This window comes from Phoxinus phoxinus (genome assembly GCF_949152265.1).
Source record: "Phoxinus phoxinus genome assembly, chromosome: 2".
In the NCBI taxonomy this organism is placed as follows: domain Eukaryota; kingdom Metazoa; phylum Chordata; class Actinopteri; order Cypriniformes; family Leuciscidae; genus Phoxinus; species Phoxinus phoxinus.
This window is the reverse complement of record NC_136877.1, coordinates 16110979-16135541: the sequence shown is the minus strand read 5'-3', so window position 1 is coordinate 16135541 and position 24563 is coordinate 16110979.

The following is a 24563-nucleotide window of genomic DNA, read 5'->3' as shown; positions in this document are numbered from 1 at the left end:
ATATGAACTTCTATACGGCTTATGGAGCATCAGGAGGAGTCTATATAGAAAGTTCAAGATTGAGGACTCTTTGGCCAGAAATATATTCCTTGGGTCAATTATGGACTTCTTTATGGGTGACATAACCTTAAAAGGAGTCAACGAGTATGTATAGAAAGTTCAAGTTCAAGATCTCTTTGGCCAATCATATTTTCAGTAGGTCGATTCTGGTGTGGAAAGTTCAGGTTCATGGACTCTTGGACCAGAAATATATTCCTTGGGTCAAATATGGACTTCTTTATGGCTGACATAACCTCAAAAGGAGTCAACGAGTATGTATAGAAAGTTCAAGTTCATAGACTCTAATGCCAGAAATATGTTCAGTAGTTCAAAAAGGGGCCTCTGTATTACTGATTTAACATCAGAATAAGTCTATGAGTTTATATCGCTTAAAACCTTTTAAGGACCCATTGACCACAAATAAGTTCAATAGGTCAGATTTGGACTTTTAAAGGGCTTATGAAGCATCAGAAGGAGTCTATTAGTAGAAAGTTCAAGATCGAGGACTCTTTGGCCAGTAATATTTTCAGTAGGATGATTCTGGTATGGAAAGTTCAAGTTCATGGACTCTTGGACCAGAAATATGTTCAACAGTGAAATATGGACAATTGTCTGGCTGATGTACTACTACCTGAAAGAGTCGATAATCATTAATAGAGAGTTCAAGATCAATCACGCTTCAGTCAGAAATATGTTCAATAAGTCAAATCTGAAATACTGCATGGCTGAAGAAACATCAGAATCTAGAGTCTATGAGTGTGTTTTGATTGTTCAAGATCGAGGACTCTTTTGCCAGAAAAAATGTTCAGTAGGTAATTTATGGGCTGCTGTGTGGCTGATGAATCATCATAAGGAGTCTATGAGCATGTATAAAAAGTTCAAAATCGAGAACTGTTTTACCAGAAATATTTTCAGCGGGTCAATTATAGCCTGTCTTGCTACTATAACATCACAAGAAGTCAATCTGGATATATGGAAGTTAAAGTTCAAGAACTCTTAAGTCAGAAATATGTTAATCTGTTCAAAAAGGGACCTCTGTAGTACCGATTTAACATCAAATTGATCGCAAGTTTATATCGCTTAAAACCTTTTGAGGACCCTTTGACTAGAAATAAGTTCAATAGGTCAGATATGAACTTCTATACGGCTTATGGAGCATCAGGAGGAGTCTATATAGAAAGTTCAAGATTGAGGACTCTTTGGCCAGAAATATATTCCTTGGGTCAAATATGGACTTCTTTATGGCTGACGTAACCTCAAAAGGAGTCAACGAGTATGTATAGAAAGTTCAAGTTCAAGAACTCTTAGGCCAGAAATATGTTCAGTAGTTTAAAAAGGGGCCTCTGTATTACTGATTTAACATCAGAATAAGTCTATGAGTTTATATCGCTTAAAACCTTTTGAGGACCCATTGACCTACTACTACCTGAAAAAGTCTAATCATTAATAGAGAGATCAAGATCAATCACGCTTCTATAAGTTCAATAGGTCAGATTTGGACTTTTAAAGTGCTTATGAAGCATCAGAAGGAGTCTATAAGTAGAAAGTTCAAGATCGAGGACTCTTTGGCAAGTAATATTTTCAGTAGCTCGATTCTGGTATGGAAAGTTCAATATGGACTTCTATACGGCTTATGGAGCATCAGGAGGAGTCTATATAGAAAGTTCAAGATTGAGGACTCTTTGGCCAGAAATATATTCCTTGGGTCAATTATGGACTTCTTTATGGGTGACATAACCTTAAAAGGAGTCAACGAGTATGTATAGAAAGTTCAAGTTCAAGATCTCTTTGGCCAATAATATTTTCAGTAGGTCGATTCTGGTATGGAAAGTTCAAGTTCATGGACTCTTGGACCAGAAATATGTTCAATAGTGAAATATGGACAATTGTCTGGCTGATGTACTACTACCTGAAAGAGTCTATAATCATTAATAGAGAGTTCAAGATCAATCTTGTCTTTATTTCTTCTTTATTCTTTATTCTTATTTCTTCTTATTTCAATCTTTATTTCAGTCAGAAATATGTTCAGTATGTCAAATCTGAAATACTGCATGGCAATGTCAATGAGTATGTAAAGAAAGTTAAAAATCGAGGACTGTTTTACCAGAAATATTTTCAGTTATGGACTCCTGTCTGGCTAATATAACATCGCAAGAAGTCAATCTGTATATATTATAGTAAGTTAAAGTTCAAGAACTCTTAGGTCAGAAATATGTTCATCAGTTCAAAAAGGGGCCTCTGTATAACCGATTTAACATCAGAATGAGTCTATAAGTTTATCTCGCTTAAAACCTTTTGAGGACCCTTTGACCAGAAATAAGTTCAATAGGTCAGATATGACCTTCTATACGGCTTATGGAGCATCAGGAGGAGTCTATATAGAAAGTTCAAGATTGAGGACTCTTTGGCCAGAAATATATTCCTTGGGTCAATTTTGGACTTCTTTATTGCTGACATAACCTTAATAGGAGTCAACGAGTATGTATAGAAAATTCAAGTTCAAGATCTCTTTGGCCAGTAATATTTTCAGTAGGTCGATTCTGGTATGGAAAGTTAAAGTTCATGGACTCTTGGACCAGAAATATGTTCAATAGTGAAATGTGGACAATTGTCTGGCTGATGTACTACTACCTGAAAGAGTCTATAATCATTAATAGAGAGTTCAAGATCAATCACGCTTCAGTCAGAAATATATTCAGTATGTCAAATCTGAAATACTGCATGGCAATGTCAATGAGGATGTATAGAAAGTTCAAAATCAAGGACTGTTTTACCAGAAATATTTTCAGTTATGGACTCCTGTCTGGCTAATATAACATCGCAAGAAGTCAATCTGTATATATTATAGTAAGTTAAAGTTCATAAACTCTTAGGCCAGAAATATGTTCAGTCGTTCAAAAAGGGGCCTCTGTATTACTGATTTAACATCAGAATAAGTCTATGAGTTTATATCGCTTAAAACCTTTTGAGGACCCATTGACCACAAATAAGTTCAATAGGTCAGATTTGGACTTTTAAAGGGCTTATGAAGCATCAGAAGGAGTCTATAAGTAGAAAGTTCAAGATCAAGGACTCTTTGGCCAGTAATATTTTCAGAAGGTCGATTCTGGTATGGAAAGTACAAGTTCATGGACTTTTGGACCAGAAATATGTTCAATAGTGAAATATGGACAATTGTGTGGCTAATGTACTACTACCTGAAAAAGTCTATAATCATTAATAGAGAGTTCAAGATCAATCACGCTTCAGTCAGAAATATGTTCAATAAGTCAAATCTGAAATACTGCATGGCTGAAGAAACATCAGATTCTAGATTCTATGAGTGTGTTTTGATTGTTCAAGATCGAGGACTCTTTTGCCAGAAAAAATTTCAGTAGGTAATTTATGGGCTGCTGTGTGGCTGATGAATCATCATAAGGAGTCTATGAGCATGTATAAAAAAATCAAAATCGAGGACTGTTTTACCAGAAATATTTTCAGCGGGTCAATTATCGCCTGTCTGGCTACTATAACATCGCAAGAAGTCAATCTGTATACATGGAAGTTAAAGTTCAAGAACTCTTAAGTCAAAAATATGTTCATCTGTTCAAAAAGGGACCTCTGTAGTACCAATTTAACATCAGAATGATCGCAAGTTTATATCGCTTAAAACCTTTTGAGGACCCTTTGACCAGAAATAAGTTCAATATGGACTTCTATACGGCTTATGGAGCATCAGGAGGAGTCTATATAGAAAGTTCAAGATTGAGGACTCTTTGGCCAGAAATATATTCCTTGGGTCAAATATGGACTTCTTTATGGCTGACGTAACCTCAAAAGGAGTCAACGAGTATGTATAGAAAGTTCAAGTTCAAGAACTCATAGGCCAGAAATATGTTCAGTAGTTTAAAAAGGGGCCTCTGTATTACTGATTTAACATCAGAATAAGTCTATGAGTTTATATCGCTTAAAACCTTTTGAGGACCCATTGACCAGATGTACTACTACCTGAAAAAGTCTATAATCATTAATAGAGAGTTCAAGATCAATCACGCTTCTATAAGTTCAATAGGTCAGATTTGGACTTTTAAAGGGCTTATGAAGCATCAGAAGGAGTCTATAAGTAGAAAGTTCAAGATCGAGGACTCTTTGGCCAGTAATATTTTCAGTAGGTCGATTCTGGTATGGAAAGTTCAAGTTCATGGACTCTTGGACCAGAAATATGTTCAATAGTGAAATATGGACAATTGTCTGGCTGATGTACTACTACCTGAAAAAGTCTATAATCATTAATAGAGAGTTCAAGATCAATCACGCTTCAGTCAGAAATATGTTCAATATGTCAAATCTGAAATACTGCATTGCACTGTCAATGAGTATGTATAGAAAGTTCAAGTTCATAGACTCTTAGGCCAGAAATTCAAGGTGTCTTGAAATATGTTCAAAATATAACATTTGGCTTTTAACAGTATGGCTGAAGATACATCGGAAGCAGTCAATGAGCATGTACAGAAAGTTCAAGATCATGGTCTCTTTGACCAGAATATGTTCAGTTGGTCAAATATGGACTTTTGTATGGCTAATGTATTATCAAGAGGAGTCCATATGCATTGAAAGTTAATGTTCAAAGACTCTTTGGACAAAAATATGTTGAGTAGTTCAGATATGGACTATGGACTTGTAAATGGCTTATGAAGCATCAGAAGGAGTCAGAACTCTTTTTCCAGTAATTAGTAGGTCAAAAATTTGTCAACTTTCTGCCTGATTTAATATTGAGAGAAGTCAGTTAGTAAGTTAATATTCAAGGTTTGTGGCCAGAAATATGTTCAGTTGGTAAAACATTTATGGCTGATATAACATCCGAACGAGTCAACAAGAATATTTAGAAAGTTCAAGTTCGAATACTCTTTGGCCAGAAATATGTTGAGTAGGTAAAAAATGGACCTCTGTATGCTTGATTTAACATCAGAAGTAGTCTGTGAGTGTATATATTTTAAAACCTTTTGAGGACCCATTGACCAGAAATATGTCAGATAAGGAATTTGAAATGGCTTATGAACCATCAGAAGGAGTCTATGAGTGTGTTTAGAAAGTTCAAGATCGAGAAATCTTTTTCCAGTAATATGTTCAGTAGTTGAAATATGGACTTCTCTGTGGCTGATTTAACATCAGAAGGAGTCTAAAAGTTTATAATAGTAAAAACATTTTGAGGACTGTTTGGCCAAAATAGTGTTCAATAGGTCAAATATGGACTGTATTTGAGTATATTTGAGTAAGTTAATATTCATGGTCTCTTGGCAGAAACATGTTTAGTAGGTCAAAAATTGAGTTTTGTATGGGTAATGTAACATCAGTAGGATTCTATAGCCTATGTCCTTCTGAGGTTTAAAACCAGGGTCCTCTGTCCAAAGAACTCTTTGGACAGAAATATGTTCAGTAGGTCAAAGAGGGACCTCTGTATACCTGCTATGACACATATAACTATACAACAACAACTAACTTATTCATTTTTGCATTGACGGGAAATTGCATTAGCTTCTGCGTTACAAATAACATACCTCATGTGCAAGGAAAAGATAACACGATCTAATAATGATGCGTTCAATAATAATGTATTGTTATATCTAACTATATAATTTAGATCTTTTATGCAATGGAATGTTACTCCAAAAATGGTATCTCTTCAATGCACAATCGGAACGAGTTAGTTACTGTATGTATGCAATGCACTCATAGCTTATATGTTAATCTCTTTAATGGACATGGGAATGTTTTTTGTCAATGCACAAAGTTAGATTGTTTGTGCAATGCAATTCAACAACATATGTTGTCTCTTTAATGCACATGGGAATGAGTTAGTTCTGGTATGCAATGAGTGGATTGTATTTTATTTTTCAATGCACAAAGTTAGATCGTTTGTGCAATGCAACAACAGATGTTAATTTCTTTAATTCAAGTGCATAGCTTATATTTTTCAATGCACAATTTTAGATCGTTTATTGCAACGCAAAGACACATATGTCATCTCCTTAATGCACATGGGAATGAGTTAGTTCTGGTATGCAATGAAACAAGTGCATAGCTTATATGTTATTTTTCAATGCGCAAAGTTAGATCGTTTGTACAATTGCAATGCAACAAACATATGTTATCCTTTAATGCACATGGGAATGAGTTAGTTCTGGTATGCAATGCATTGCAACGCAAGTGCATAGCTTATATTTTTCAATGCACAATTTTAGATCGTTTATTGCAATGCAAAAACACATATGTCATCTCTTTAATGCACATAGGAATTAGTTAGTTCTGGTATGCAATTACAATATGTTATTTTTCAATGCACAAAGTTTGATTGTTTGTGCAATTGAAATGCAACAAACATATGTCATCTCTTTAATGCACACGGGAATGAGTTAGTTCTGGTATGCAATGCAATGCAATGCAATAAAATGCAATGCAATGCAATGCAATGCAATGCAATAAAATGCAATGCAATAAAATGCAATGCAATGCAATGCAATGCAATGCAATAAAATGCAATGCAATAAAATGCAATGCAATGCAATGCAATGCAATGCAATGCAATGCAATGCAATAAAATGCAATGCAATGCAATGCAATAAAATGCAATGCAATAAAATGCAATGCAATAAAATGCAATGCAATGCAATAAAATGCAATGCAATGCAATGCAATGCAAGTCCATAACTTATATTTTTCAATGCACAATTTTAGATCGTTTATTGCAATGCAACAAACATATTTCATCTCTTTAAAGCACACGGGAATGAGTTAGTTCTGGTATGCAATGCAATGCAATGCAATAAAATGCAATGTAATGCAATGCAATGCAATGCAATGCAATGCAATAAAATGCAATGCAATGCAATAAAATGCAATGCAATGCAATAAAATGCAATGCAATGCAATAAAATGCAATGCAATGCAATGCAATGCAATAAAATGCAATGCAATGCAATGCAATGCAATGCAATGCAATGCAATAAAATGCAATGCAATGCAATGCAATGCAATGAAATGCAAGTGCATAACTTATATTTTTCAATTCACAATTTTAGATCGTTTATTGCAATGCAAAAACACATATGTCATCTCTTTAATGCACATGGGAATGACTTAGTTCTGGTATGCAATGCTATGCAATGCAATAAAATGCAATGCTATGCAATGCAATAAAATGCAATGCAATGCAATGCAATGCAATGCAATGCAATGCAATGCAATGCAATGCAATGCAATGCAATAAAATGCAAGTGCATAACTTATATTTTTCAATTCACAATTTTAGATCGTTTATTGCAATGCAAAAACACATATGTCATCTCTTTAATGCACATGGGAATGAGTTAGTTCTGGTATGCAATGCAATGCAATGCAATAAAATGCAATGCAATGCAATGCAATGCAATGCAATGCAATGCAATGCAATGCAATGCAATAAAATGCAATGCAATGCAATAAAATGCAATGCAATGCAATACAATGCAATGCAATAAAATGCAATGCAATGCAATGCAATGCAATGCAATGCAATGCAATGCAATGCAATGCAATAAAATGCAATGCAAGTGCATAACTTATATTTTTCAATTCACAATTTTAGATCGTTTATTGCAATGCAAAAACACATATGTCATCTCTTTAATGCACATGGGAATGAGTTAGTTCTGGTATGCAATGCTATGCAATGCTATGCAATGCAATGCTATGCAATGCAATGCAATGCAATGCAATGCAATGCAATGCAATGCAATGCAATGCAATGCTATGCAATGCAATGCAATGCAATGCAATGCAATGCAATGCAATAAAATGCAATGCAATGCAAGTGCATAGCTTATATTTTTCAATGCACAATTTTAGATCGTTCATTGCAATGCAAAAACACATATGTCATCTCTTTAATGAACATGGGAATGAGTTAGTTCTGGTATGCAATGCATTGCAATGCAAGTCCATAGCTTATATTTTTCAATGCACAATTTTAGATCGTTTATTGCAATGCAACAAACATATTTCATCTCTTTAATGCACACGGGAATGAGTTAGTTCTGGTATGCAATGCAATGCAATGCAATAAAATGCAATGTAATGCAATGCAATGCAATGCAATGCAATGCAATAAAATGCAATGCAATGCAATGCAATGCAATGCAATGCAATAAAATGCAATGCAATGCAATAAAATGCAATGCAATGCAATGCAATGCAATGCAATAAAATGCAATGCAATGCAATGCAATGCAATGCAATGAAATGCAAGTGCATAACTTATATTTTTCAATTCACAATTTTAGATCGTTTATTGCAATGCAAAAACACATATGTCATCTCTTTAATGCACATGGGAATGAGTTAGTTCTGGTATGCAATGCTATGCAATGCAATGCAATAAAATGCAATGCTATGCAATGCAATAAAATGCAATGCAATGCAATGCAATGCAATGCAATGCAATGCAATAAAATGCAATGCAATGCAATGCAATGCAATGCAATGCAATGCAATGCAATGCAATGCAATAAAATGCAATGCAATAAAATGCAAGTGCATAACTTATATTTTTCAATTCACAATTTTAGATCGTTTATTGCAATGCAAAAACACATGTCATCTCTTTAATGCACATGGGAATGAGTTAGTTCTGGTATGCAATGCAATGCAATGCAATATAATGCAATGCAATGCAATGCAATGCAATGCAATGCAATGCAATAAAATGCAATGCAATGCAATGCAATGCAATAAAATGCAATGCAATGCAATAAAATGCAATGCAATGCAATGCAATGCAATGCAATGCAATAAAATGCAATGTAATGCAATGCAATGCAATGCAATAAAATGCAATGCAATGCAATGCAATGCAATGCAATAAAATGCAATGCAATGCAATGCAATGCAATGCAATAAAATGCAATGCAATGCAATAAAATGCAATGCAATGCAATGCAATGCAATGCAATGCAATGCAATGCAATGCAATAAAATGCAATGCAATGCAATGCAATGCAATGAAATGCAAGTGCATAACTTATATTTTTCAATTCACAATTTTAGATCGTTTATTGCAATGCAAAAACACATATGTCATCTCTTTAATGCACATGGGAATGAGTTAGTTCTGGTATGCAATGCTATGCAATGCAATAAAATGCAATGCTATGCAATGCTATAAAATGCAATGCAATGCAATGCAATGCAATGCAATGCAATGCAATGCAATGCAATGCAATAAAATGCAATGCAATGCAATGAAATGCAAGTGCATAACTTATATTTTTCAATTCACAATTTTAGATCGTTTATTGCAATGCAAAAACACATATGTCATCTCTTTAATGCACATGGGAATGAGTTAGTTCTGGTATGCAATGAAACAAGTGCATAACATATGTTATTTTTCAATGCACAAAGTTAGATCGTTTGTGCAATTGCAATGCAACAAACATATGTTATCCTTTAATGCACATGTGAATGAGTTAGTTCTGGTATGCAATGCAACAAATGGATAGCTTGTATGTAATTTTTTAATGCACAAAGTTAGATCGTTTGTGCAATGCAATGCAACAACATATGTTATCTATTTAATGAACATGGGAATGAGTTAGTTCTGGTATGCAATGCAATGCAACAAGTTTATAGCGTATAAGTAATTTTTCAAGGCACAACGTTAGATCGTCTGTGAAATGCAATGCAACAGCGTACAGTTTATCTCCTCAGAGCACAACGCAATGAGTATGTTATCTCTTTAATGCACATGGGAATGAGTTAGTTTGGTATGCAAGGCAATGCAACAAGTGCAAAGCTTATACGTCAGCCATACAGATGCCCATATTTGACCCAAGGAAAATCTTTCTTGCCAAAGAGTCCTCGATAGACTCCTTTTAATGTTAAATCAGCCATGCTGAAGTCCATATTTGACCTACTGGACATATTGCTGGAAAAAGCCTCCTCAATCTTGAACCTTCTCTACATACTCATAGACTACTACTACTTATTTCTGGTCAAAGTTTCTACAAAAGTTCTTAAACTAAATAAACGAATAGACTCTTTCTGATGTTAAATCAGCTTTACAGAGCTTCCTTTATGAACTGCTGAAAATTTTGTTGACCAAAGTGTCTTTGAACTTTCTCCACAATATAACTTTCTATACATGTTGACTCCTTTTGATGTTCAATCTTGAACATTAGCCATACAATAGTCCATATTTGACCTACTGAACATATTTCTGACCAGAGACCTTGAACATTAACTTACTATAAATACTTCTCGTACTATAAAGACTTCTTGTGATGTTTTACCAGCCAGACAGTAGTCCATTTTTGATCGATTGAACATATGTTTGGCCAAAGACTCCTCAAAATATTTTTTACTATTGTAAATGTATCAACCCCTTCTGATGTTAAAATAGCCATACAGAAGTCCATATTTGACATTCTGAATTTTTTTCTGGCCAAAGGTACTCGATCTTGGACTATCTATACATAGACTCCTTCTGATGCTTCATTAAGCCATTTAGATGTCAATATCTGAACTATTGAACTTATTTCTGCTCAAAGGGTTCTCAAAAGTTTATAAACTATATAAAGTTATAGACTCATTCTGATGATAAATCATCAGGTCCCCTTTTTGACCTAATGAACATCTGGCCAAAGAGTTCTTGAACATTATCTTGCTATACATACAGATTGACTTCTTGTTATGTTATATTAACCAGCCAGTAGTCCATATTTGACCCAAGGAAAATATTTCTGGTAAAACAGTCCTCGATCTTGGACTTTCTATACATATTCATAGACTCCTTCTGATGCTTCATAAGCCATGTAGATGTCAATATCTGACCTATCGAATTTATTTCTGGTCAAAGGGTCCTCAAGAGGTTTTAAACTAAATAAACTTATAGACTCCTTCTGATGATAAATCAGCTATACAGTGGTCCCTTTTTGACATAATGAACATATTTCTGGCCAAAGAGTTCTTGAACATTATCTTACTATACATACAGATTGACTTTTTGCGATGTTATATTAACCATCCAGTAGTCCATTTTTGCATTCATACATTCTTGCAGACTCATTTTGATGTTACATCCGCCATACAAAAGTAATTTTTTGACCAACTTAACATATTTCTTGCCAGAGTCCTTGAACATTATCTCACTATACATACAGACTGACTTCTCGTAATGTTATATCAGGCAGAGAGTAGTCCAAATTTGACCGATTGAAACATTTTTAGTCCAAAGAATTTTCTTTACTATTATAAACTTATCAACTCCTTCTAATGTTAAATTTTTAACATTAACTTTCTATACTTATAGACTCCTTTTGACCTGCTGAACACATTTCTGGCCAAAGATTAACTTACCATAAATTCAGATCAGCCAGACACCAGTCAAAATTTTAACTACTAAAAATATTTCTGGCCAAGGAGTACTCGAAACTTTAACTTTCTACACATACTTGTTGACTCCTGATGTAAAGCCATACTGAAGTTCATATTTGACCCAACGAACATTTTTCTGGCCAATGAATCCTCGATCTCAAACTATCTATACAAGACCCCTTTTGATGCTTTATAAGCCATATAGATGTTCTTATTGAAGTCCATATCTGACTGATTAAACGTATTTCTGGTCAAAGGGTCCTCAAATGCTTTTAAATTATATACGCTTTGAGACTCCTTCTGATGATAAATCAGGCAGACAGAATTCCATATTTGACCTACTGCAGATTTGACCTAATTTGATATTACTGAGATTTTTATTGTGTTTACAGGGGCAATGCACATTAATAAACATAAATGTAAATGTGCCAGAATTAGCCTAAAAGGCTATTTTACATCTGTAGACCCTTGACAGAATGTTAAGAAAAAGTCACCCTAAAAACAGAGACAAAACATCACACATATACACATCATATGACCATATATACATATACACATAAATACACACATATATACGCATATACATATATCAGCCTGAAAAATTTAATATTTGGCCTACTTAACATTTTTCTGGCCAAAGAATACTCGAAACTTGAAATTTCTATACATACTCATTGACTTCTTATGTTATATCAGCCATACAGAAGTCCACTGTTGGCCCAAAGAACATATTTCTGGCCAGAGTTCTCAATCTTGAACTTTCTCAATCTGAACTTTCATAGACTCTTTCTGATTCGTCATAAGCCATATAGGTGTCCATATCTGGCGAATTGAAAATGTTTTTGGCAAAAAGGGTCCTCACAAGTTAGCTAACTGAATACTGATAGACTTATTCTGATGATAAATCACTTAAATCACTATGTGACCCTCTGAATGTATTTTTAGCCAAAGAACCATAGAACATTAACTTCATATACATATTGATTCAAGAGTCAAAATTTGACCTCTGTATGGCTGATTTATTATCAGAAGGAGTCTATGATTTTACATAGTTTAAAAATGTTTAAGGAACCTTTGACCAGAAATAATAATAGGCCATTTATGGACATATATATGGCTTATGAAAAATCAGAAGGAGACTATGAGTATGTATAGAAAGTTCAAGATTGAGGACACTTTGGCCAAAAAAATGTTCCTTGGGTCAATTATGGACTTCTGTATAGCTGACCTAACATCAGATGGAGTCACAGAGTATGTATAAAAAAGGTCAAGTTTCGAGTACTCTTTGGCAAGAAACATTTTCAGTAGGTCAAATATGAATATGTAGTAAGTTAATGTTCAAAAAGTCTTAGGCCAGAAATATGTTCAGTAGTTCAAAAAGGGGCCTCTGTCTGGCTGATTTAACATCAGAAGGAGTCTATGAGTTTAAATAGTTTAAAACCATTTGAGGACCCATTGACCAGAAATGACTCTTTGGCCAGTAATATTGTCAGTAGGTCGATTCTGGTATGGAAAGGTCAAGTTCATGGACTCTTGGACCAGAAATATGTTCAATAGTGAAATATGGACAATTGTCTGGCTGATGTACTACTAACTGAAAGAGTCTATAATCATTAATAGAGAGTTCAAGATCAATCACGCTTCAGTCAGAAATATGTTCAATATGTCAAATCTGAAATACTGCATAGCAATGTCAATGACTATGTATAGAAAGTTCAAAATCGAGGACTGTTTTACCAGAAATATTTTCAGTTATGGACTCCTGTCTGGCTAATATAACATCGCAAGAAGTCAATCTGTATATATTATAGTAAGTTAAAGTTCAAGAACTCTTAGATCTGAAATATGTTCATCAGTTCAAAAAGGGGCCTCTGTATAACCGATTTAACCTCAGAATGAGTCTATAAGTTTATCTCGCTTAAAACCTTTTGAGGAACCTTTGACCAGAAATAAATTCAATAGGTCAAATATGGACTTCTATATGCCTTATGGAGCATCAGGAGGAGTCTATATATAAAGTTCAAGATTGAGGACTCTTTGGCCAGAAATATATTCCTTGGGTCAAATATGGACTTCTTTATGGCTGACATAACCTTAAAAGGAGTCAACGAGTATGTATAGAAAGTTCCAGTTCAAGATCTCTTGGCCAATAATATTTTCAGTAGGTCGATTCTGGTATGGAAAGTTCAAGTTCATGGACTCTTGGACCAGAAATATATTCCTTGGGTCAAATATGGACTTCTTTAGGGCTGACATAACCTCAAAAGGAGTCAACGAGTATGTATAGAAAGTTCAAGTTCATAGACTCTTAAGCCAGAAATATGTTCAGTAGTTCAAAAAGGGGCCTCTGTATTACTGATTTAACATCAGAATAAGTCTATGAGTTTATATCGCTTAAAACCTTTTGAGGACCCATTGACCACAAATAAGTTCAATAGGTCAGATTTGGACTTTTAAAGGGCTTATGAAGCATCAGAAGGAGTCTATAAGTAAAAAGTTCAAGATCGAGGACTCTTTGGCCAGTAATATTTTCAGTAGGTCGATTCTGGTATGGAAAGTTCAAGTTCATGGACTCTTGGACAAGAAATATGTTCAATAGTGAAATATGGACAATTGTCTGGCTGATGTACTACTACCTGAAAGAGTCTATAATCATTAATAGAGAGTTCAAGATCAATCACGCTTCAGTCAGAAATATGTTCAATAAGTCAAATCTGAAATACTGCATGGCTGAAGAAACATCAGATTCTAGAGTCTATGAGTGTGTTTTGATTGTTCAAGATCGAGGACTCTTTTGCTAGAAAAATGTTCAGTAGATAATTTATGGGCTGCTGTGTGGCTGATGAATCATCATAAGGAGTCTATGAGCATGTATAAAAAGTTCAAAATCGAGGACTGTTTTACCAGAAATTTTTTCAGCGGGTAAATTATAGCCTGCCTGGCTACTATAACATCGCAAGAAGTCAATCTGTATATATGGAAGTTAAAGTTCAAGAACTCTTAAGTCAGAAATATGTTCATCTGTTCAAAAAGGGACCTCTGTATTACCGATTTAACATCAGAATGATCGCAAGCTTATATCGCTTAAAACCTTTTGAGGACCCTTTGACCAGAAATAAGTTCAATATGGACTTCTATACGGCTTATGGAGCATCAGGAGGAGTCTATATAGAAAGTTCAAGATTGAGGACTCTTTGGCCAGAAATATATTCCTTGGGTCAATTATGGACTTCTTTATGGTTAACATAACCTCAAAAGGAGTCAACAAGTATGTATAGAAAGTTCAAGAACTCTTGAACCAGAAATATGTTCAGTAGTTAGAAAAGGGGCCTCTTTATTACTGATTTCACATCAGAATAAGTCTATGAGTTTATATCGCTTAAAACCTTTTGAGGACCCATTGACCAGAAATAAGTTCAATAGGTCAGATTTGGAATTTTAAAGGGCTTATGAAGCATCAGAAGGAGTCTATAAGTAGAAAGTTCAAGATCGAGGACTCTTTGGCCAGTAATATTTTCAGTAGGTCGATTCTGGTATGGAAAGGTCAAGTTCATGGACTCTTGGACCAGAAATATGTTCAATAATGAAATATGGACAATTGTCTGGCTGATGTACTACTACCTGAAAGAGTCTATAATCATTAATAGAGAGTTCAAGATCAATCACGCTTCAGTCAGAAATATGTTCAATATGTCAAATCTGAAATATTGCATGGCAATGTCAATGAGTATGTATAGAAAGTTCAAAATCGAGGACTGTTTTACCAGAAATATTTTCAGTTATGGACTCCTCTCTGGCTAATATAACATCGCAAGAAGTCAATCAGTATATATTATAGTAAGTTAAAGTTCAAGAACTCTTAGGTCAGAAATATGTTCATCAGTTCAAAAAGGGGCCTCTGTATAACCGATTTAACATCAGAATGAGTCTATAAGTTTATCTCGCTTAAAACCTTTTGAGGACCCTTTGACCAGAAATAAGTTCAATAGGTCAGATATGAACTTCTATACGGCTTATGGAACATCAGGAGGAGTCTATATATAAAGTTCAAGATTGAGGACTCTTTGGCCAGAAATATATTCCTTGGGTCAAATATGGACTTCTTTATCTGACATAACCTCAAAAGGAGTCAACGAGTATGTATAGAAAGTTCAAGTTCATAAACTCTTAGGCCAGAAATATGTTCAGTAGTTCAAAAAGGGGCCTCTGTATTACTGATTTAACATCAGAATAAGTCTATGAGTTTATATCGCTTAAAACCTTTTGAGGACCCATTGACCAGAAATAAGTTCAATAGGTCAGATTTGGACTTTTAAAGGGATTATGAAGCATCAGAAGGAGTCTATAAGTAGAAAGTTCAAGATCAAGGACTCTTTGGCCAGTAATATTTTCAGTAGGTCGATTCTGGTATGGAAAGTTAAAGTTCATGGACTCTTGGACCAGAAATATGTTCAATATTGAAATATGGACAATTGTCTGGCTGATGTACTTCTACCTGAAAGAGTCTATAATCATTAATAGAGAGTTCAAGATCAATCTTGTCTTTATTTCTTCTTTATTCTTATTTCTTCTTATTTCAGTCAGAAATATGTTCAGTATGTCAAATCTGAAATACTGCATGGCAATGTCAATGAGTATGTATAGAAAGTTGAAAATCGAGGACTGTTTTACCAGAAATATTTTCAGTTATGGACTCCTGTCTGGCTAATATAACATCGCAAGAAGTCAATCTGTATATATTATAGTAAGTTAAAGTTCAAGAACTCTTAGGTCAGAAATATGTTCATCAGTTCAAAAAGGGGCCTCTGTATAACCGATTTAACATCAGAATGAGTCTATAAGTTTATCTCGCTTAAAACCTTTTGAGGACCCTTTGACCAGAAATAAGTTCAATAGGTCAGATATGAACTTCTATACGGCTTATGGAGCATCAGGAGGAGTCTATATAGAAAGTTCAAGATTGAGGACTCTTTGGCCAGAAATATATTCCTTGGGTCAATTTTGGACTTCTTTATTGCTGACATAACCTTAAAAGGAGTCAACGAGTATGTATAGAAAGTTCAAGTTCAAGATCTCTTTGGCCAGTAATATTTTCAGTAGGTCGATTCTGGTATGGAAAGTTAAAGTTCATGGACTCTTGGACCAGAAATATGTTCAATAGTGAAATGTGGACAATTGTCTGGCTGATGTACTACTACCTGAAAGAGTCTATAATCATTAATAGAGAGTTCAAGATCAATCACGCTTCAGTCAGAAATATATTCAGTATGTCAAATCTGAAATACTGCATGGCAATGTCAATGAGGATGTATAGAAAGTTCAAAATCAAGGACTGTTTTACCAGAAATATTTTCAGTTATGGACTCCTGTCTGGCTAATATAACATCGCAAGAAGTCAATCTGTATATATTATAGTAAGTTAAATTTCATAAACTCTTAGGCCAGAAATATGTTCAGTAGTTCAAAAAGGGGCCTCTGTATTACTGATTTAACATCAGAATGTCTATGAGTTTATATCGCTTAAAACCTTTTGAGGACCCATTGACCAGAAATAAGTTCAATAGGTCAGATTTGGACTTTTATAGGGCTTATGAAGCATCAGAAGGAGTCTATAAGTAGAAAGTTCAAGATCAAGGACTCCTTTGGCCAGTAATATTTTCAGAAGGTCGATTCTGGTATGGAAAGTACAAGTTCATGGACTCTTGGACCAGAAATATGTTCAATAGTGAAATATGGACAATTGTCTGGCTGATGTACTACTACCTGAAAGAGTCTATAATCATTAATAGAGAGTTCAAGATCAATCACGCTTCAGTCAGAAATATGTTCAGTATGTCAAATCTGAAATACTGCATGGCAATGTCAATGAGTATGTATAGAAAGTTCAAAATCGACGACTGTTTTACCAGAAATATTTTCAGTTATGGACTCCTGTCTGGCTAATATAACATCGCAAGAAGTCAATCTGTATATATAGTAAGTTAAAGTTCAAGAACTCTTAGGTCAGAAATATGTTCATCAGTCCAAAAAGGGGCCTCTGTATAACCGATTTAACATCAGAATGAGTCTATAAGTTTATCTCGCTTAAAACCTTTTGAGGACCCTTTGACCAGAAATAAGTTCAATAGGTCAGATATGAACTTCTATACGGCTTATGGAACATCAGGAGTCTATATATAAAGTTCAAGATTGAGGAATCTTTGGCCAGAAATATATTCCTTGGGTCAAATATGGACTTCTTTATGGCTGACATAACCTCAAAAGGAGTCAACGAGTATGTATAGAAAGTTCAAGTTAATAAACTCTTAGGCCAGAAATATGTTCAGTAGTTCAAAAAGGGGCCTCTGTATTACTGATTTAACATCAGAATAAGTCTATGAGTTTATATCGCTTAAAACCTTTTGAGGACCCATTGACCAGAAATAAGTTCAATAGGTCAGATTTGGACTTTTAAAGGGCTTATGAAGCATCAGAAGGAGTCTATAAGTAGAAAGTTCAAGATCAAGGACTCTTTGGCCAGTAATATTTTCAGAAGGTCGATTCTGGTATGGAAAGTACAAGTTCATGGACTCTTGGACCAGAAATATGTTCAATAGTGAAATATGGACAATTGTCTGGCTGATGTACTACTACCTGAAAAAGTCTATAATCATTAATAGAGAGTTCAAGATCAATGACGCTTCAGTCAGAAATATGTTCAATAAGTCAAATCTGAAATACTGCATGGCTGAAGAAACATCAGATTCTAGAGTTTATGAGTGTGTGACGGCCCGAGTGGTGGCCGCACACGAGCGGTAATATGGATGTACCCAAAACATGCACACACGACACACACACAGATGCATACATTGACACGAAGGACATTCATTTCAGGATAAGCTTTATTAACTTATTTTATTCATTTTCATTTGTTTTGTATGATAGCATAATAATCACGTGAAACACAACATCATATTCATTCATTCATCATTTATTATTAGGTTTGCATAAGTTTACATTTACATTGTTACTGATTTGAAGTGCACACAAATTAGTTACGTTGTATCTGTTATTTATATTTGTTTCTGTTTTGAGTTTAAGTTTACCGGTGATCAACCTCGTATCTGGTCCGCTGCAGCCGCATCCTGGTGTGACGAAAAGCTAGAGTCCGGCAGGAACACCATATTTAAGTTTATTGGTTCCGCCCGGATGTACCATTCGCTGGGAGTTGCCCGGGGGGAGGAAGGAACATTGATGTATTTATCAATTGATTTATTTAGTTGTACATTTATGATATTTTGATTATATTTTGTCTTTCTTTATCTTTATTTACAATGTATCTGTTTGATTTGATTGATTTTATGTAGGGTTATATGTTGTATGTAAAGTTAAATTGTTTCCCCTCGTAATTTGTAATGGGCCCATCCTTTCCTTTATAAACTGTTGTTTTGTTCATTTGAGCAGGTCAGTTTTAGTTTGTTTGTTTGATTGGTTTTTGTCTAACTGTTTGATCTCATTTTCTGTTTGTTTATTTTTGTTGTAAGTGTGTAAAGTTATTTTTTTCTTGGGTTCAAATAAAGACCCATTTTTTGTGTAAAGCTTGTGTTCCTTGTTCTTGGCTTCTCGGTCCCTCACAGAGTGTGTTTTGATTGTTCAAGATCGAGGACTCTTTTGCCAGAAAAATTTTCAGTAGGTAATTTATGGGCTGCTGTGTGGCTGATGAATCATCATAAGGAGTCTATGAGCATGTATAAAAAGTTCAAAATCGAGGACTGTTTTACCAGAAATTTTTTCAGCGGGTAAATTATAGCCTGTCTGGCTACTATAACATCGCAAGAAGTCAATCTGTATATATGGAAGTTAAAGTTCAAGAACTCTTAAGTCAGAAATATGTTCATCTGTTCAAAAAGGGACCTCTGTAGTACCAATTTAACATCAGAATGATCGCAAGTTTATATCGCTTAAAACCTTTTGAGGACCCTTTGACCAGAAATAAGTTCAATATGGACTTCTATACGGCTTATGGAGCATCAGGAGGAGTCTATATAGAAAGTTCAATATTGAGGACTCTTTGGCCAGAAATATATTCCTAGGGTCAAATATGGACGTCTTTATGGCTGACGTAACCTCAAAAGGAGTCAACGAGTATGTATAGAAAGTTCAAGTTCAAGAACGCTTAGGCCAGAAATATGTTCAGTAGTTTAAAAAGGGGCCTCTGTATTACTGATTAAACATCAGAATAAGTCTATGAGTTTATATCGCTTAAAACCTTTTGAGGACCCATTGACCAGATGTACTACTACCTGAAAAAGTCTATAATCATTAATAGAGAGTTCAAGATCAATCACGCTTCTATAAGTTCAATAGGTCAGATTTGGACTTTTAAAGTGCTTATGAAGCATCAGAAGGAGTCTATAAGTAGAAAGTTCAAGATCGAGGACTCTTTGGCCAGTAATATTTTCAGTAGGTCGATTCTGGTATAGAAAGTTCAAGTTCATGGACTCTTGGACCAGAAATATGTTCAATAGTTAAATATGGACAATTGTCTGGCTGATGTACTACTACCTGAAAGAGTCGATAATCATTAATAGAGAGTTTAAGATCAATCACGATTCAGTCAGAAATATGTTCAATAAGTCAAATCTGAAATACTGCATGGCTGAAGAAACATCAGAATCTAGAGTCTATGAGTGTGTTTTGATTGTTCAAGATCAAGGACTCTTTTGCCAGAAAAATGTTCAGTAGGTAATTTATGGGCTGCTGTGTGGCTGATGAATCATCATAAGGAGTCTATGAGCATGTATAAAAAGTTCAAAATCGAGAACTGTTTTACCAGAAATATTTTCAGCAGGTCAATTATAGCCTGTCTTGCTACTATAACATCGCAAGAAGTCAATCTGGATATATGGAAGTTAAAGTTCAAGAACTCTTAAGTCAGAAATATGTTCATCTGTTCAAAAAGGGACCTCTGTAGTACCGATTTAACATCAAATTGATCGCAAGTTTATATCGCTTAAAACCTTTTGAGGACCCTTTGACCAGAAATAAGTTCAATAGGTCAGATATGAACTTCTATACGGCTTATGGAGCATCAGGAGGAGTCTATATAGAAAGTTCAAGATTGAGGACTCTTTGGCCAGAAATATATTCCTTGGGTCAATTATGGACTTCTTTATGGGTGACATAACCTTAAAAGGAGTCAACGAGTATGTATAGAAAGTTCAAGTTCAAGATCTCTTTGGCCAATAATATTTTCAGTAGGTCGATTCTGGTATGGAAAGTTCAAGTTCATGGACTCTTGGACCAGAAATATATTCCTTGGGTCAAATATGAAGAGTTTCGTTGCAAAATGAGATATATCCATTTTGAGAAATGTTGGTTATTTGACATTATTATTTAAGACATCAACAGTCAAGTTCATTCACAATTTTTTGTACATTAAACTATTACTTGAGCTCAGTGAAGGCCAGGGACACAATATTCTTCAAATCCAGGATATTTTTTATTTAATTTTATGTCCATAAATAAGTCAAAAACCATGCCAAAATGCAACCTATTTATCTTAACATTGTCAAACATCTTAAATTGGTTAAAAAAACAATACATCATAAATATATGGAATAGTATATACAAAGATTGATTAATAATAATAAGATTCTGAGTTAGTTTTGGCCAGAACATAGGCTACACAACATTTTTTTTTTTTTTTTTTTTTTTTTTTTTTTTTTGCAAAACGCTATATATCCACCTTAGGCTATATTCTACTACTGTAATGCCATTAAGAAAAGCTAGTGAATCAATGTTTTGTGTGTGCGTGCGCGCGTGCGTGCGTGTGTGTGTCGCACGATGACCACAATTAATCTTTGGATGTTTTCCCTCCCCTGAATGCCTTGCCCGTTTGGTCTTCTCCCTTTGATGATTTTCTTTAAATTATGCCTTCCTCTTTCTCCCAACAGCAGCTGGAATGACCGGCTCCAATCGAAATCCATAACGTTAGCTTGACTCTGAAGCTTTGATTCTCTGACTGACAGGCAGCTGTTGATCAGTGACGTAGCCTATGTGACTGACAGCTCGCCTACAGTATAAACAATTAAATGGTAAACGTTTCTTAGTTAGCCTATTAAATCCTCTTTTTAAAAATATGTTTTTGTTTAGATATTATCGTTAAATCACTGAGCAAACTCGGAGCACTTCACCGGCGGTGACTCTCTCCTCGCGTGACAGCCTGAGGTCGTGCAGCAGCCTAACCGCCTATATCGCACTTTGTAAAGAAACTGGGCTGGCGGATATCGCGTTTTGTGAAAAAATAAATTTTGTAGTAGCCTTAAAATGTACATTTTTAAATCGTATTAATGGCAGCAATTCACACATAGGTTAAGGTACATCTGAACAGTGATTTCCAATAATAAAATCCAAATGTCAAAAAATGGTGTTTATCGCGTTTTGCAACCAAACTCTTCATATGGACTTCTTTATGGCTGACATAACCTCAAAAGGAGTCAACGAGTATGTATAGAAAGTTCAAGTTCATTGACTCTTATGCCAGAAATATGTTCAGTAGTTCAAAAAGGGGCCTCTGTATTACTGATTTAACATCAGAATAAGTCTATGAGTTTATATCGCTTAAAACCTTTTGAGGACCCATTGACCACAAATAAGTTCAATAGGTCAGATTTGGACTTTTAAAGGGCTTATGAAGCATCAGAAGGAGTCTATAAGTAGAAAGTTCAAGATCGAGGACTCTTTGGCCTAAATATTTTCAGTAGGTCGATTCTGGTATGGAAAGTTCAAGTTCATGGACTCTTGGACCAGAAATATGTTCAATAGTGAAATATGGACAATTGTCTGGCTGATGTACTACTACCTGAAAGAGTCTATAATCATTAATAGAGAGTTCAAGATCAATCACGCTTCAGTCAGAAATATGTTCAATAAGTCAAATCTGAAATACTGCATGGCTGAAGAAACATCAGATTCTAGAGTCTATGAGTGTGTTTTGATTGTTCAAGATCGAGGACTCTTTTGCTAGAAAAATGTTCAGTAGATAATTTATGGGCTGCTGTGTGGCTGATGAATCATCATAAGGAGTCTATGAGCATGTATAAAAAGTTCAAAATCGAGGACTGTTTTACCAGAAATTTTTTCAGCGGGTAAATTATAGCTTGTCTGGCTACTATAACATCGCAAGAAGTCAATCTGTATATATGGAAGTTAAAGTTCAAGAACTCTTAAGTCAGAAATATGTTCATCTGTTCAAAAAGGGACCTCTGTATTACCGATTTAACATCAGAATGATCGCAAGCTTATATCAGTTAAAACCTTTTGAGGACCCTTTGATCAGAAATAAGTTCAATATGGACTTCTATACGGCTTATGGAGCATCAGGAGGAGTCTATATAGAAAAATCAAGATTGAGGACTCTTTGGCAAGAAATATATTCCTTGGGTCAATTATGGACTTCTTTATGTCTAACAAAACCTCAAAAGGAGTCAACGAGTATGTATAGAAAGTTCAAGAACTCTTATGCCAGAAATATGTTCAGTAGTTAGAAAAGGGGCCTCTGTATTACTGATTTAACATCAGAATAAGTCTATGAGTTTATATCGCTTAAAACCTTTTGAGGACCCATTGACCAGAAATAAGTTCAATGGGTCAGATTTGGAATTTTAAAGAGCTTATGAAGCATCAGAAGGAGTCTATAAGTAGAAAGTTCAAGATCAAGGACTCTTTGGCCAGTAATATTTTCATAAGGTCGATTCTGGTATGGAAAGTTCAAGTTCATGGACTCTTGGACCAAAAATATGTTCAATAGTGAAATATGGACAATTGTCTGGCTAATGTACTACTACCTGAAAAAGTCTATAATCATTAATAGAGAGTTCAAGATCAATCACGCTTCAGTCAGAAATATGTTCAATAAGTCAAATCTGAAATACTGCATGGATGAAGAAACATCAGATTCTAGAGTCTATGAGTGTGTTTTGATTGTTCAAGATCGAGGACTCTTTTTTCAGAAAAATGTTCAGTAGGTAATTTATGGGCTGCTGTGTGGCTGATGAATCATCATAGGAGTCTATGAGCATGTATAAAAAGTTCAAAATCGAGAACTGTTTTACCAGAAATATTTTCAGCGGGTCAATTATAGCCTGTCTGGCTACTATAACATCGCAAGAAGTCAATCTGTATATATGGAAGTTAAAGTTCAAGAACTCTTAAGTCAGAAATATGTTCATCTGTTCAAAAAGGGACCTCTGTAGTACCAATTTAACATCAGAATGATCGCAAGTTTATATCGCTTAAAACCTTTTGAGGACCCTTTGACCAGAAATAAGTTCAATATGGACTTCTATACAGCTTATGGAGCATCAGGAGGAGTCTATATAGAAAGTTCAATATTGAGGACTCTTTGGCCAGAAATATATTCCTTGGGTCAAATATGGACTTCTTTATGGCTGACGTAACCTCAAAAGGAGTCAACGAGTATGTATAGAAAGTTCAAGTTCAAGAACTCTTAGGCCAGAAATATGTTCAGTAGTTTAAAAAGGGGCCTCTGTATTACTGATTTAACATCAGAATAAGTCTATGAGTTTATATCGCTTAAAACCTTTTGAGGACCCATTGACCAGATGTACTACTTCCTGAAAAAGTCTATAATCAATAATAGAGAGTTCAAGATCAATCACGCTTCTATAAGTTCAATAGGTCAGATTTGGACTTTTAAAGTGCTTTTGAAGCATCAGAAGGAGTCTATAAGTAGAAAGTTCAAGATCGAGGACTCTTTGGCCAGTAATATTTTCAGTAGGTCGATTCTGGTATGGAAAGTTCAAGTTCATGGACTCTTGGACCTGTCTTGCTACTATAACATCGCAAGAAGTCAATCTGGATATATGGAAGTTAAAGTTCAAGAACTCTTAAGTCAGAAATATGTTCATCTGTTCAAAAAGGGACCTCTGTAGTACCGATTTAACATCAAATTGATCGCAAGTTTATATCGCTTAAAACCTTTTGAGGACCCTTTGACCAGAAATAAGTTCAATAGGTCAGATATGAACTTCTATACGGCTTATGGAGCATCAGGAGGAGTCTATATAGAAAGTTCAAGATTGAGGACTCTTTGGCCAGAAATATATTCCTTGGGTCAATTATGGACTTCTTTA